The sequence below is a fragment of the Neopsephotus bourkii genome, unplaced genomic scaffold (assembly GCF_033783945.1).
Source record: "Neopsephotus bourkii isolate Nb327-2 ecotype Australia unplaced genomic scaffold, CSIRO-AGI_Nbou_v1 NB_1287, whole genome shotgun sequence".
In the NCBI taxonomy this organism is placed as follows: Eukaryota; Metazoa; Chordata; class Aves; order Psittaciformes; family Psittacidae; genus Neopsephotus; species Neopsephotus bourkii.
In genome coordinates, this window is record NW_026901771.1 from 2771661 (window position 1) to 2781864 (window position 10204).

Below are 10204 nucleotides of genomic sequence, written 5' to 3' on the forward strand. Positions count from 1 at the left end.
GAGCATTATGTTGATGCTTTGGAAGTACATGTTCATAAAGCAGAGACATGTCTCCTACTCAGATGGGGCTGCCTTAGGTGATCCAGACAGCTAAACCTGAATGTATTCACCTTTTCCTCTGCACTAAGGTTGGGTTGCAGTTGCCAACCACTTAAGCAACATGACTGGAAGAAAGTTAGTCCTGAAGCTGCACTGAAGAAGGCCGTGGCCCTCTGCACCCTTAGTCAGTCTGGAGCTGGTGTGCCGTGGCCCTCTGCACCCTTAGTCAGTCTGGAGCTGGTGTGCCGTGTCCAAGTGTCTCATCCCTTTCCAATAGCCATGGTTCTATGGTGACTTACCAGAGGAGGGCTGAGAGCACGTGTTTTGGTACTACAGCTTGCTGTGGTCTCCTCCCACCAGTCAGCAAAGTGGAGACTTTTGACAAGGAGGTTTAACAGCAGCCAAGGTCCTTTTAGGATGGAAAGTAATGCATAGCAGAGCCCAAGTCCTGCTTCCAATTGGTCTTTTGTGACAAGGTGAGGGTGCAGATCATTTGGTGTCAGTCCAACAGCTGGTGACCCAGGGAGCACCTGGGACCCTTCTCTTTGTCCTCGCATGGGACTTTGTGGTAGCAGCTCAGAACTTGCTATCAGCCTGCCAAAGTATTAAGGTACCTTCAGGGTCCCGTTCAAGCTCCCTGTCTGTAGCCCCTTCTTGACTGTGGCAAAAGCAGGACCCGAGGTGAGTACTGATGCACAAGCTGTATATCTGTCTTGGATATTACACTGATCAGTGACAGCCCCACAAGGCTGGCTGCCATTTACACATCTCTGAAGATGGGTGACACCAACACATGTGCCAACACATCGCCGGTGTGTTGGCAAACAAATGATTTCACCAAACGGCATTGTTGCTTCTGTGAGGAAGGGAATGTGACAGGTCATCCTTGCCTGTGCTGGGACACGGATGCTGATGAACTGGTAAGATGGGAGGGCTAACAAACCCTTCATCTGGATGGTAGTTTGGCAGGGGGCTGAAGCTCACAATCTGAAGCGCAGCAGATGGACATGTCACCCTTTACATCAGCAGGGACACATCTGCTGGTGAAAGGCACAGGATTGTTTTGTTTGGGGGTTGTCCCTGACAGTAAATGTCAGCCTTAGGGCTTCAAAAACAGATAGGAAAGGAAAATGCCATTGTGGAAAAACATTTTTCCATAATTCCTGGGCATCCTGGCATCCATAATAGACGTGACTTTATAACAAACATAGGTAATATGAGCAAACGTTGTCCTTTGTGCCAGACAGTGATGTGGTTGCTCTCCAGAGCCTTCCTTTGCAGATACTGTTTTATTAACCCTGGGGAGGGCAGCCCCAGTGCTCCTCAGCTACAACAGCCACGTGGTTGGTGTCGATGCCACACTGGATCCCACTTGTGAGCACGATGACACTGAATAAATCTCCACCAAGCTGGCAGATGATGGGAATGGAGGAGCTTGGGTGCAGAGCTGGCCATGGGAAGTGAGGGACCTGACACTTCCCTTAACAATACCCCCTGCTTCAAACACACCGGGTGTTGTTATGGAGGCGAGAGAAGCACTGCCTGAACCCAGCCCTTTGCTTCTGCTGCTGAAAGGGACTTGCTGGAAGCTCCTTTTAAAACATCCCTTGCATTTCTATAACCCAGCCCCCTAAACCAGCCCCGAGTGCTTGGCAGCAGTGGTTTCAATCTCCACATCGACACCGCAGCGTGTTTTCCAAAGGTGGGTTCCGTGGCTCCTCTCTTCAGGTATTTGGAGTTAAATTGCATCTTTTTGTTTGTTTTTCTTTCTTTAAAGCAGCCGTGAGCCTTCCACTGAGAGATAGAATCATGAAAGGCCTTGCAGAAAACCCCATACAACCGGGCCCGTTGAAACACGTTTCCAAACAGTCCCGGAATGTCTGAATCTTCACGTTGGCCTTTCCCAGCTTGCAGCCCCATCTGCCTGCCTTGCACTGTGGAAACCTGTTCCGAGATGACCCTTTGCAATGGTTTGTAGGGAAAGCCCACCCCAAAGCCTGGGCACCTGGCCTTGGCTCATCCCTGATCCCAGGCACAGCCTTCCAAGCATCCTGCCTAGAAACACCTCATAGTGATGTTAGGGAAGGAACCATCTGTTTGGTGTGTATGTGGAGGGGAGAAGTATGGCCTTAGGAGGCAAAAGCATTCCTTGGTTGAATGCTGCCATTTGAGGTACTCCAACCTGATCCCAGTGCTGAGTATTTCCATCCCTCACTCTGAGGTCTCCACACCTATAGACCGCAAGGAAGAACACTGCTGTGGAGCATGCCCAGGAGCATCTCGTTTGCTTCTCCATCTCTTGATAAAGGGCTGTGGGTACCTTAGCCCTATTCATGTGGAGGTTCAAAGTGTGTGTCTGCTCTGGTTTATTGCTATACATTAACAGTGGCTGGCAAAGCCCTGATGGGTGCATTCCCGCTCCTGTGTTCCCCACTTCAAGCATGGGATTGTGGCTACTGGATTCCCCCCAGGAAAGAGGGCAAAGGCAGGAGAAGCACCTCCCAGGGCCAGCATGTTCCTGTGGCAAGGAGGAGCCTGAGCTTATGCTTGTTTACTGGCACCAGTTGTATGTAGATGCCCCTATGCAATGCCATGTGCACAGCAGGGCATTAGCAGGGTTTGTCTTCCATCAACAGCATGGAGAAACGTGTGTGCAGTGTGCAAGGGGAGGGGAGTTGCTGCAGTTACTGCTGCTGTCCCAAAAGCAAGCTCTCCAGAGAGCTGGGCGGGCTGCTAGCAGGGGTGGTGGAACTTCACATCCCTGGTGGTATGGGGAAGGTGCAGTGCACACAGAAATAAGAGAGGCTCAACTGAGGTGCCTTTGCCATGATGCAGTTGAGCTTTTGCATCCATAAGGTCATTTATGGGGCTTGGAGCAACTTGGTCTAATAGAAGGTGTCCCTGCCCGTGCCAGGGGTTGGAACTGGATGAGCTTTAAGGTCCTTTCCATCCCAAATTCTTCTATGATTCTATGCTCTCAAGCAGTTGTACCATCGATGTTGCGCATCCACAGCAAGCTGCTGCAAAGCCACGTTTGAAACAATGGCTCTGCTTTGTTTGTGCAGCTTTTACACTGAGTAAGAAGCAGTTGTTGCCTTGCCAGGCTTGTGTTTGCCTTGCCTCTCAGTCATCACTCCTCCTGTCCCTGCTCCACTCCCTCCATTACCTTCAGCTGAGGAACTCCTGGCGTACAGCAACGTTGTGACCTTTAGTAAAGCATGCACCCTAAAAGCCACTGTTACTCAAGTCGCAAAGGACCTATTCTTTCTGTGGGATGTGCTTGTCCTCCCCACCAGGTAAGCTCATTGCCCAACATCTTGTGTTGATGTCCTGAATGAGTATTACCCTGGGCACGCAGGATTTCCACTGCAACCTTCCCTTCAGCTGCCTTTCTCTCCATGCTAGTCACCATATCTGCACTTGCTGCTCTTTGGGCATACTGGTCTTCTCCTGACCTGGCACATTGCTTAGACGTATCTGCAGCCAGGGGCCTGTTTGAGCTCCTTCAGGTCTCTTTATCCTCCCACCTGCCCCAGTTCCTTCTTTGAGCTCAAGTTTGCTGAATTATTCTTGATGATACAGATACCAAAACATGGATGGTGGAAAAACTTCCTTTTCCTGACCCTGTGTTTCATAAGCCTTTGTCTCAAGTCAATGGTGTTGTCCCAGTGAAAGTCAGGGCTTTGCACTGATTTAGCAGATGGATTCAGCTTTTCAGCATCGGTGGCCTATCTTTAGGGCTCCACACAGCACCCCTGTCTTCTCTCCTCATTCTCTCTTTTGCATAAGGATTTTTCCTATGGTCTCTGCTCCAGGATGGCCTGTTCAGCATGGATGCAGGAACCTCCTCATTCAACATGCTCCCACAAGCCGCGGTAACGAACAGTGAGTGATGAATGTGTCCCACCAACACACTATACTCCACACCATTGTCAGGCTCAGGCTGAAGTCTTTGTCTCTATGGACATCCATGGGCAAGGGTTGTTTGACTCCGAGGATCTGGAAACAGGGATGTGCAGTCTTTTCCTGGCAACAGAGCGCTTAGCAGCCAGGGACACAAGTCCCAGGTCCCTGCTGTGACAAGGAGCCACCTTATAAAGGTGTGCCTTTGTCTTTCCAGCTATCATAAGGAAAAATGCTTCAGATGTGGCAGCTAGAGCCAGAAACGGGCTTCTGTTGCGCACTGCATGTGCATTAGCTCTGCATTAATAGAAAGGGCCTTGGTTTTGTTTCTATTCTCTATTGTTAGAAAGAAAAACACCTTCCCCATGCCAGGTTGAAGAAAGAACACAGTGGTGAGATCATTCTGTGACTTCACGAGTAGTCACGCACTGCTACAATGGAAGGAAACCATCATTTACCAGCTGTTATTTAGCAGATGGGCACAGCTGAAATGTGGCCCCATTGCAGGCTATTGTTTCCCTACCAAACCCTAAGAGGCTGAGATGCCTGCCAGGGGACCACTAGTTGTTACCAGGGGTAAGCACTGCTGGTGATGCTAGGTGAACCTCAGAAGGGTTGGTGGTCCAGGCTAGCATCAAAGGGGCTGGATGCTTCCTATGTGTTCCAGGTCATGCCAGACCTTGAATAAAGATCCTACACTGAGACTCAGTATGAAAGGGAAGAGAGAGCAAGGCTTAGTGACTGCATCTGGCATGGCTGGTCCCATAGCTAAGATTAGCTTAACCCCTTGGTATCCTGCATCAGGATGCACTTGGGCTTGGGCAAACCCCAGCTGGTCCCTCAGCAGCTCTGTCTTCTGAAGTGTAACATTCATGTGTGGTCTTTCACTGAAGCACCATCAACCCTTGGAGGACATTGGTCATTTGCTCACCAGAAAATGGGCACCGACCAAAACCAAGTTAGCAATGGAAAATGCGCATAGAGAAAACAAGCAGAAAAACACTTTCTTCTTTTTCCCCATTTTCAACGTTATGGTAGAGAAAATGTCATTCTGTGGGCAGCTCAGTTGAGGATGCCCTGTCTTCCCATCAGCAGACCCTCTGGCTTGCCATAAGGTGTGATTCTGCCTGATCCCATCCCTATGAGAGGGATTTCACCAGGGCAGGTTCACACTGGATATCAGGAGCAATCCCTTCCCCAAAGGGTGCTCAGGCATTGGAACAGGCTGCCCAGGGCAGTGCTGGAGTCATCATCCCTGCAAGTGTTCACACACCATGTAGACGAGGCCCCCAGTGACATGGGTTAGTGGCGGCCTTGTCAGTGCTGGGGAACGGTTGGACTGGATGAGTTTAAAGGGCTTTTCCAGTCGAGTTGATTTTGTGACTGTGATTTGCTGATGTCTAATAAAGGCCGTGCACATGCTCCTGCCCCTGCAGGAGTGGGAGAGGGAACGATCCACCAGGGTTTCTGTGGCCTTTCAGCCACTGGAATGTGTGGAACTTTGGGACTCCTGGTTCACCGTTAAATTGGTTGCAAGTTGCCAGGTGGTTTAAAACTTGTTGGGGAAGAGGGGACACTGGACAGACAAACGCATGCACTGAATAAGCCTCATTTACTTAGGATACCACCCTAAAAAGGGGAATGGTCCTAACTGCTTGGAGAGGATCTCATCAAACATGAGTCAAATCTCTTGTCTCAGCCTTGGCACCACATCTGTATGAACATCCTTGTTTGCCGCAGCCAGATAGCTGCTTGGTGCCTCCTCCACCAGAAAGCTTGGTCACAGCCTCCCTCGATTCCCTGCCACACTGGCTACATCCCATGGTGCAGGATCAGTCTGCAGCTTCCTCAGAAACCCTCCCCTGGCCCCCTTTCCCTTGACACAGCACCTAAATCATGACCTTGTGTTTTCCCCTTGATGCCATCCCAAACAACAGTAACTAGAAAGCGTGTGGGAAACCAGCTTACAAAGGGATGCAGCCTCCGTCCCACATCCGACACACTGATGGGAAGTCGCTCCATCCATTGTGGCAGATCCAGCCCCTGTCCCGTCCCCAGGAGGGGACTGATCCCCATCCGGGATTGCCAGTGCTGGGGTGCAGAAAGTCTCCATGGAGAGGTTTTAACGCCCTGTGGATGTGCCTAATGAGTGGAGCAGGAAGGATCAGGGGGAGCTGGAGCAGAGCAGGCAGCACCAGCTCCTTTCTCACAGGGTACCAGGCAAATGGTGGCTGGAAGGAGGTCATATCTCAGGCCTAAGGTTTCTGTGACTTTCTGACCCGAGCCCCTGTCAGGTGAACCTTGGGTAAGCCTTACTTTGCATGAGAGACAGGTAGGATGAGCAGGGTGTTGCTGGCAAACCAGTTTTCAGTGGTGGGAGTGAGCTTCAGTTCTAAGCACAGTGGAAACGATGCTGAAGCTGACTTTCCTGTCCTAGATGCCATAGCTTTTGCTTAGAAGGAGATGTGAGTCTTATGCCACTCAAAGGTGATTTTCTTCCACCATATTCTTAAAGTCTTTCCTTGGATTCCTTTGGTTGTCCCCACTTTCTCCTATCTGAGTCACTCCTAAGATCTTGGCTTCTCCACCTTGCAATGGTGGTGTCTACATCAACCATCCAAGCTTTGCAAGGTCATCTTTCTGGTGGATTGCTTCAAACCTGGCAAGACCCAGGGCCAAGTGTTAAAAAGGAGGTGGTGGGTTTTTCCCTTGCCCTGGATGGAGCAGCACCACTTGGCCTATTAACTTGCTGTGGCCAGAGAGAGTTACAAAGTCATCCTAAAGCAGCTCATGGAAGCACAGAAAGTAAGCTTGAAAGGAAACGTGTCCTGGTCCATGCCGCTGTCCTTAGCTGCACCTGACTTCTCTTGGCAGAGATTTCACCATCTGAATGGACACTCTTCCATGATGTACTGGGAGGGATGGAGGCAGCAGAGGGAACCTCTCTGAGTGCAGGTCTTTGGCTTTTTGCAGGAAAAGTGTGCAAGAATGGCCCACACATGTCCCCAGTTGCCTTAACAAGACAAGCAATTATAATGGGCAGCTTCTGTTAAGAAGAGTGAAGAGGAGTTAAGAAGAGACCATTTAGGAAGGGTCACAAAGCCAGCAAGATGGTGTGGGAATAGCAAGAGATTATTCAAGACTTCAGGAACCTTGGAAAAGTAGGAGAAAATCCAAGTGTTCATCTCAAAGGTCCTGTTCCTGTGAGCTGCAGGAGAGGAAGGAAGCTGCTGGAGGTCAAAGCAGTGGCTGGTATCTGTTGAGAGGCTGCATAGTGTGGGGCATTCAGCCCTGGTCTGTGGGGATGGAGCGCTGCTATGGGGTGGTCCATGTGTCCAAAGCCTGGCGCCCAGCATCAAACCCTGGGAAGGGCAGGATGTTTTCAATGAACCCTGCACAGAGAATCTTCAAACAGGCAAAGGGTTCAACAATTCAAACTAAGCGGGTATGTGAAAAGAGGATAATAATCAATTGTTTAAACTCCAGAATAAGAAACTTGGTCAATAAGAGGGAAAAGTGGAAAAAAATCACTTTTAAGAATGAACTGGGTAAAACTGGTGTCTCCTCAGTGTGGCCAGATGCTGTCTTCAGTGGACACATTACAGCTACTGGCTACGGTGTGCTGAGAAGGGAGATAGCAGTGAGAGACATAAGGACAGTGCCTTGTGCTAATGGCATCATTACCTGCTTCCAAATGAGGGGTAATTGGGAGCAGGCTGGATGTAGATCAACGTGCTAATTAGCAAAGCCCAAGAGGGAGCACAGTGTGCAGCCTGTGTGTGTAACTGCCAGCCTGCCCCATCAAGCGAGGCTTGGGACCGATGTTCCTCTGCACGCTCATTCCCAACGTGTAAAAAGAAAACTGTATTTACATGGAGCATTTAATTCCAGGGTGCATCTGTGGAGATTGCCTGCAGGCACAGCCGAGTCCCATCGGAGTTCCTAAGTGTGTTGGATGATGATTTCCCAGCAGAGGATGCGTCCGTCCAGCACACGGCATCTCCCTTTTGGATTCATGGTGATGGGTAAAGAAGACTTTATTGCTGAGCTGCCAGCAGTTATTTGGCTCGTTGCAACCAAAGTGAGAGAAGTGAGGACAATCATAGGCAGTCATATGTGGATCTGGATTTTCAAAGAGACTCCTTTTCCCCAAACTGAGGAGAACACAAAGGGCAGTTTGTCCTGAAGGAAACTTAGGTAACTTTAATGATGTTTGACTGCAAAGTGAGTTGCTTAAGAAGAGGTTAGCAGCTGACCAAAAGCCGTAGTTACGATAGAGGCTGGGTTTGATGTTGCTCTGTGCAACACTCTGGTTGAACGGGAACTCTTCAGGATTGACAGTGTGTATGCGTTAGATGGGCTGAAACCCTGCTGCTCACCAGACCCCAGAAGAGAGGTGTTCCTGCTAATGATGGCAAGTAGGGGGGCTGATTCCACACAAAATGAGCTCCAGGCCCGCTTTTTTCAACAGCAAACTTGAACTAAACATGAAATCATTGTACGCATCTTGGAGCAAATGGCATGGGCCATGCGTCCAAAAGGAGGTGCTGTGTCCCAGGCAGCCATAGCTCCAAGGAGCATCCAGCAGGTCTAATGTGTAAATAGCTCCACACAGGATGAATTCGGTGCTGGGGATGAAGACAGAGTGGAGCAGTGAAAAGGTGTGAGCAGGTGGTTTAGCCTTCCCTTCAGGCAATGGTGTGATGGACACCGAGCCCCTTGGGGTAGCTCTGCCGTCTAACTTCTCAACAGGGTATCTGAAAAGGGATGGAATGAACCAAGCCAAGACATAGAAAACAGCTGGAGAAAACCACATGGGCTTTCTGCCCTCACTCATGCCTTTCCAGACCGCTGCTCCTGCCTACCCAGCAGCACCAGTCCTTCCTCAGTGCGTACCGGGGGTGCAGCACACGCTCTCCTCCCTCCAGGGAAAACACCCCGGCTTTTTCCTGGAGTCATCTGACAATGCCAAGTGGACACTGGAGGGACGCCGCAGTCCTTGGAGGGCTGCAGAGCTCGCCAGGAGGTGCACGCATCCATCGCAGCGGCTGCAGAAGCATCAACGCCCCAGAGCTTTGGTTTCAATGGGTGCTAAACCCAGGAGCAAAACCAAAGCCTGCACAAAGTGGCAGTTTCTTGTTACCGCTGTTTACAAGGAGCTCAGTAATAACATGAGGCAGTGAGGCAACTTAAGGCTGTTAGCATTGGGAGGAACCAGGAATAAGGCAGCTACCTCCTGCTTCTGTATGAACAGTCATGCTTCCCACTTCACTCCCTCCCCACCGTGAGACTTTTTGGTTTGTGATCCTGGTTTTACAGAGGTGGAGACCAGACTGGTAAGTCCAGGCTAAGAGCCTGCGTGGTTTAAGAGAGACTTTAGCACATCTCCAGGGCTATGGGGGACCTTCATCACAGCCACTGCGAGCTGCGGCTGCTCTGTGCCTCTGCAAACCAGGGTGCTGCTTTCAGTGCCAAAGTAGAGAAGCAATCCACGTTGGGGTCTTCAGCTTTCGGAATGCTGGCACCAGGGCTGCGCCTTGGTCTCTGGGGTGCTGTTTCAGTCTCCTTTGAACATGGCAGTAAGAAGGTTCCTTCCTCCTCCCCCTGCTCCAGACATGGGCACTCAGCCCCACCAGCAGTTCAGGGGCAAGGACTGACCACTGACACATCTGCCTTCATCATGCACTGGTGCCCAGGCTGGAAGATGCTTCCTGGGGGGTGGTTTGTCAGGCTCCCTGAGGACATCCCTCGGTTTTCCCTCAGAAGAGGATGGGAGAAGGGAGTGCACAGGTCCTTTCCCACCTGGGATGGCAGTCACATCTAGAGAAAGGGGGTAGGAGCTGCTGCCACAACTGGAGAACGAAACTGGGAACAAAAGGGTCTGTGTGCTTCTGATGGCACTGTGTGGCACAACACGTCTTACAGGGCAGTGTGAGCTTCTCTGCTCCCGTCTGGACTCAGGCTGTGTCTGGCCCATGGCTCTGCAAGCCTGGGAATGGGTAGGAGTGGGAAATTAGCACTGTTCATGCCAAGGCCTGGCAGTGTCAGATAGCGAGGTAAACAGAAGGGTATAAAGAGAGCAAACCTGCAAGGCCTTGCGCCTAACCACAAATCACCCTTTCCAGTAGTGCCCGGTGCTTTGCTGCAGGCAGGGAGAGAAGCTTTGGTGCTGGAGCAGAGCTGCTGGCTTTCAGAGCTGGGGAAGACAATCTGGTCACATTGAGTGGATGTCTTGAGGCCGTCAGGGCCGTGGGAGGCAGGT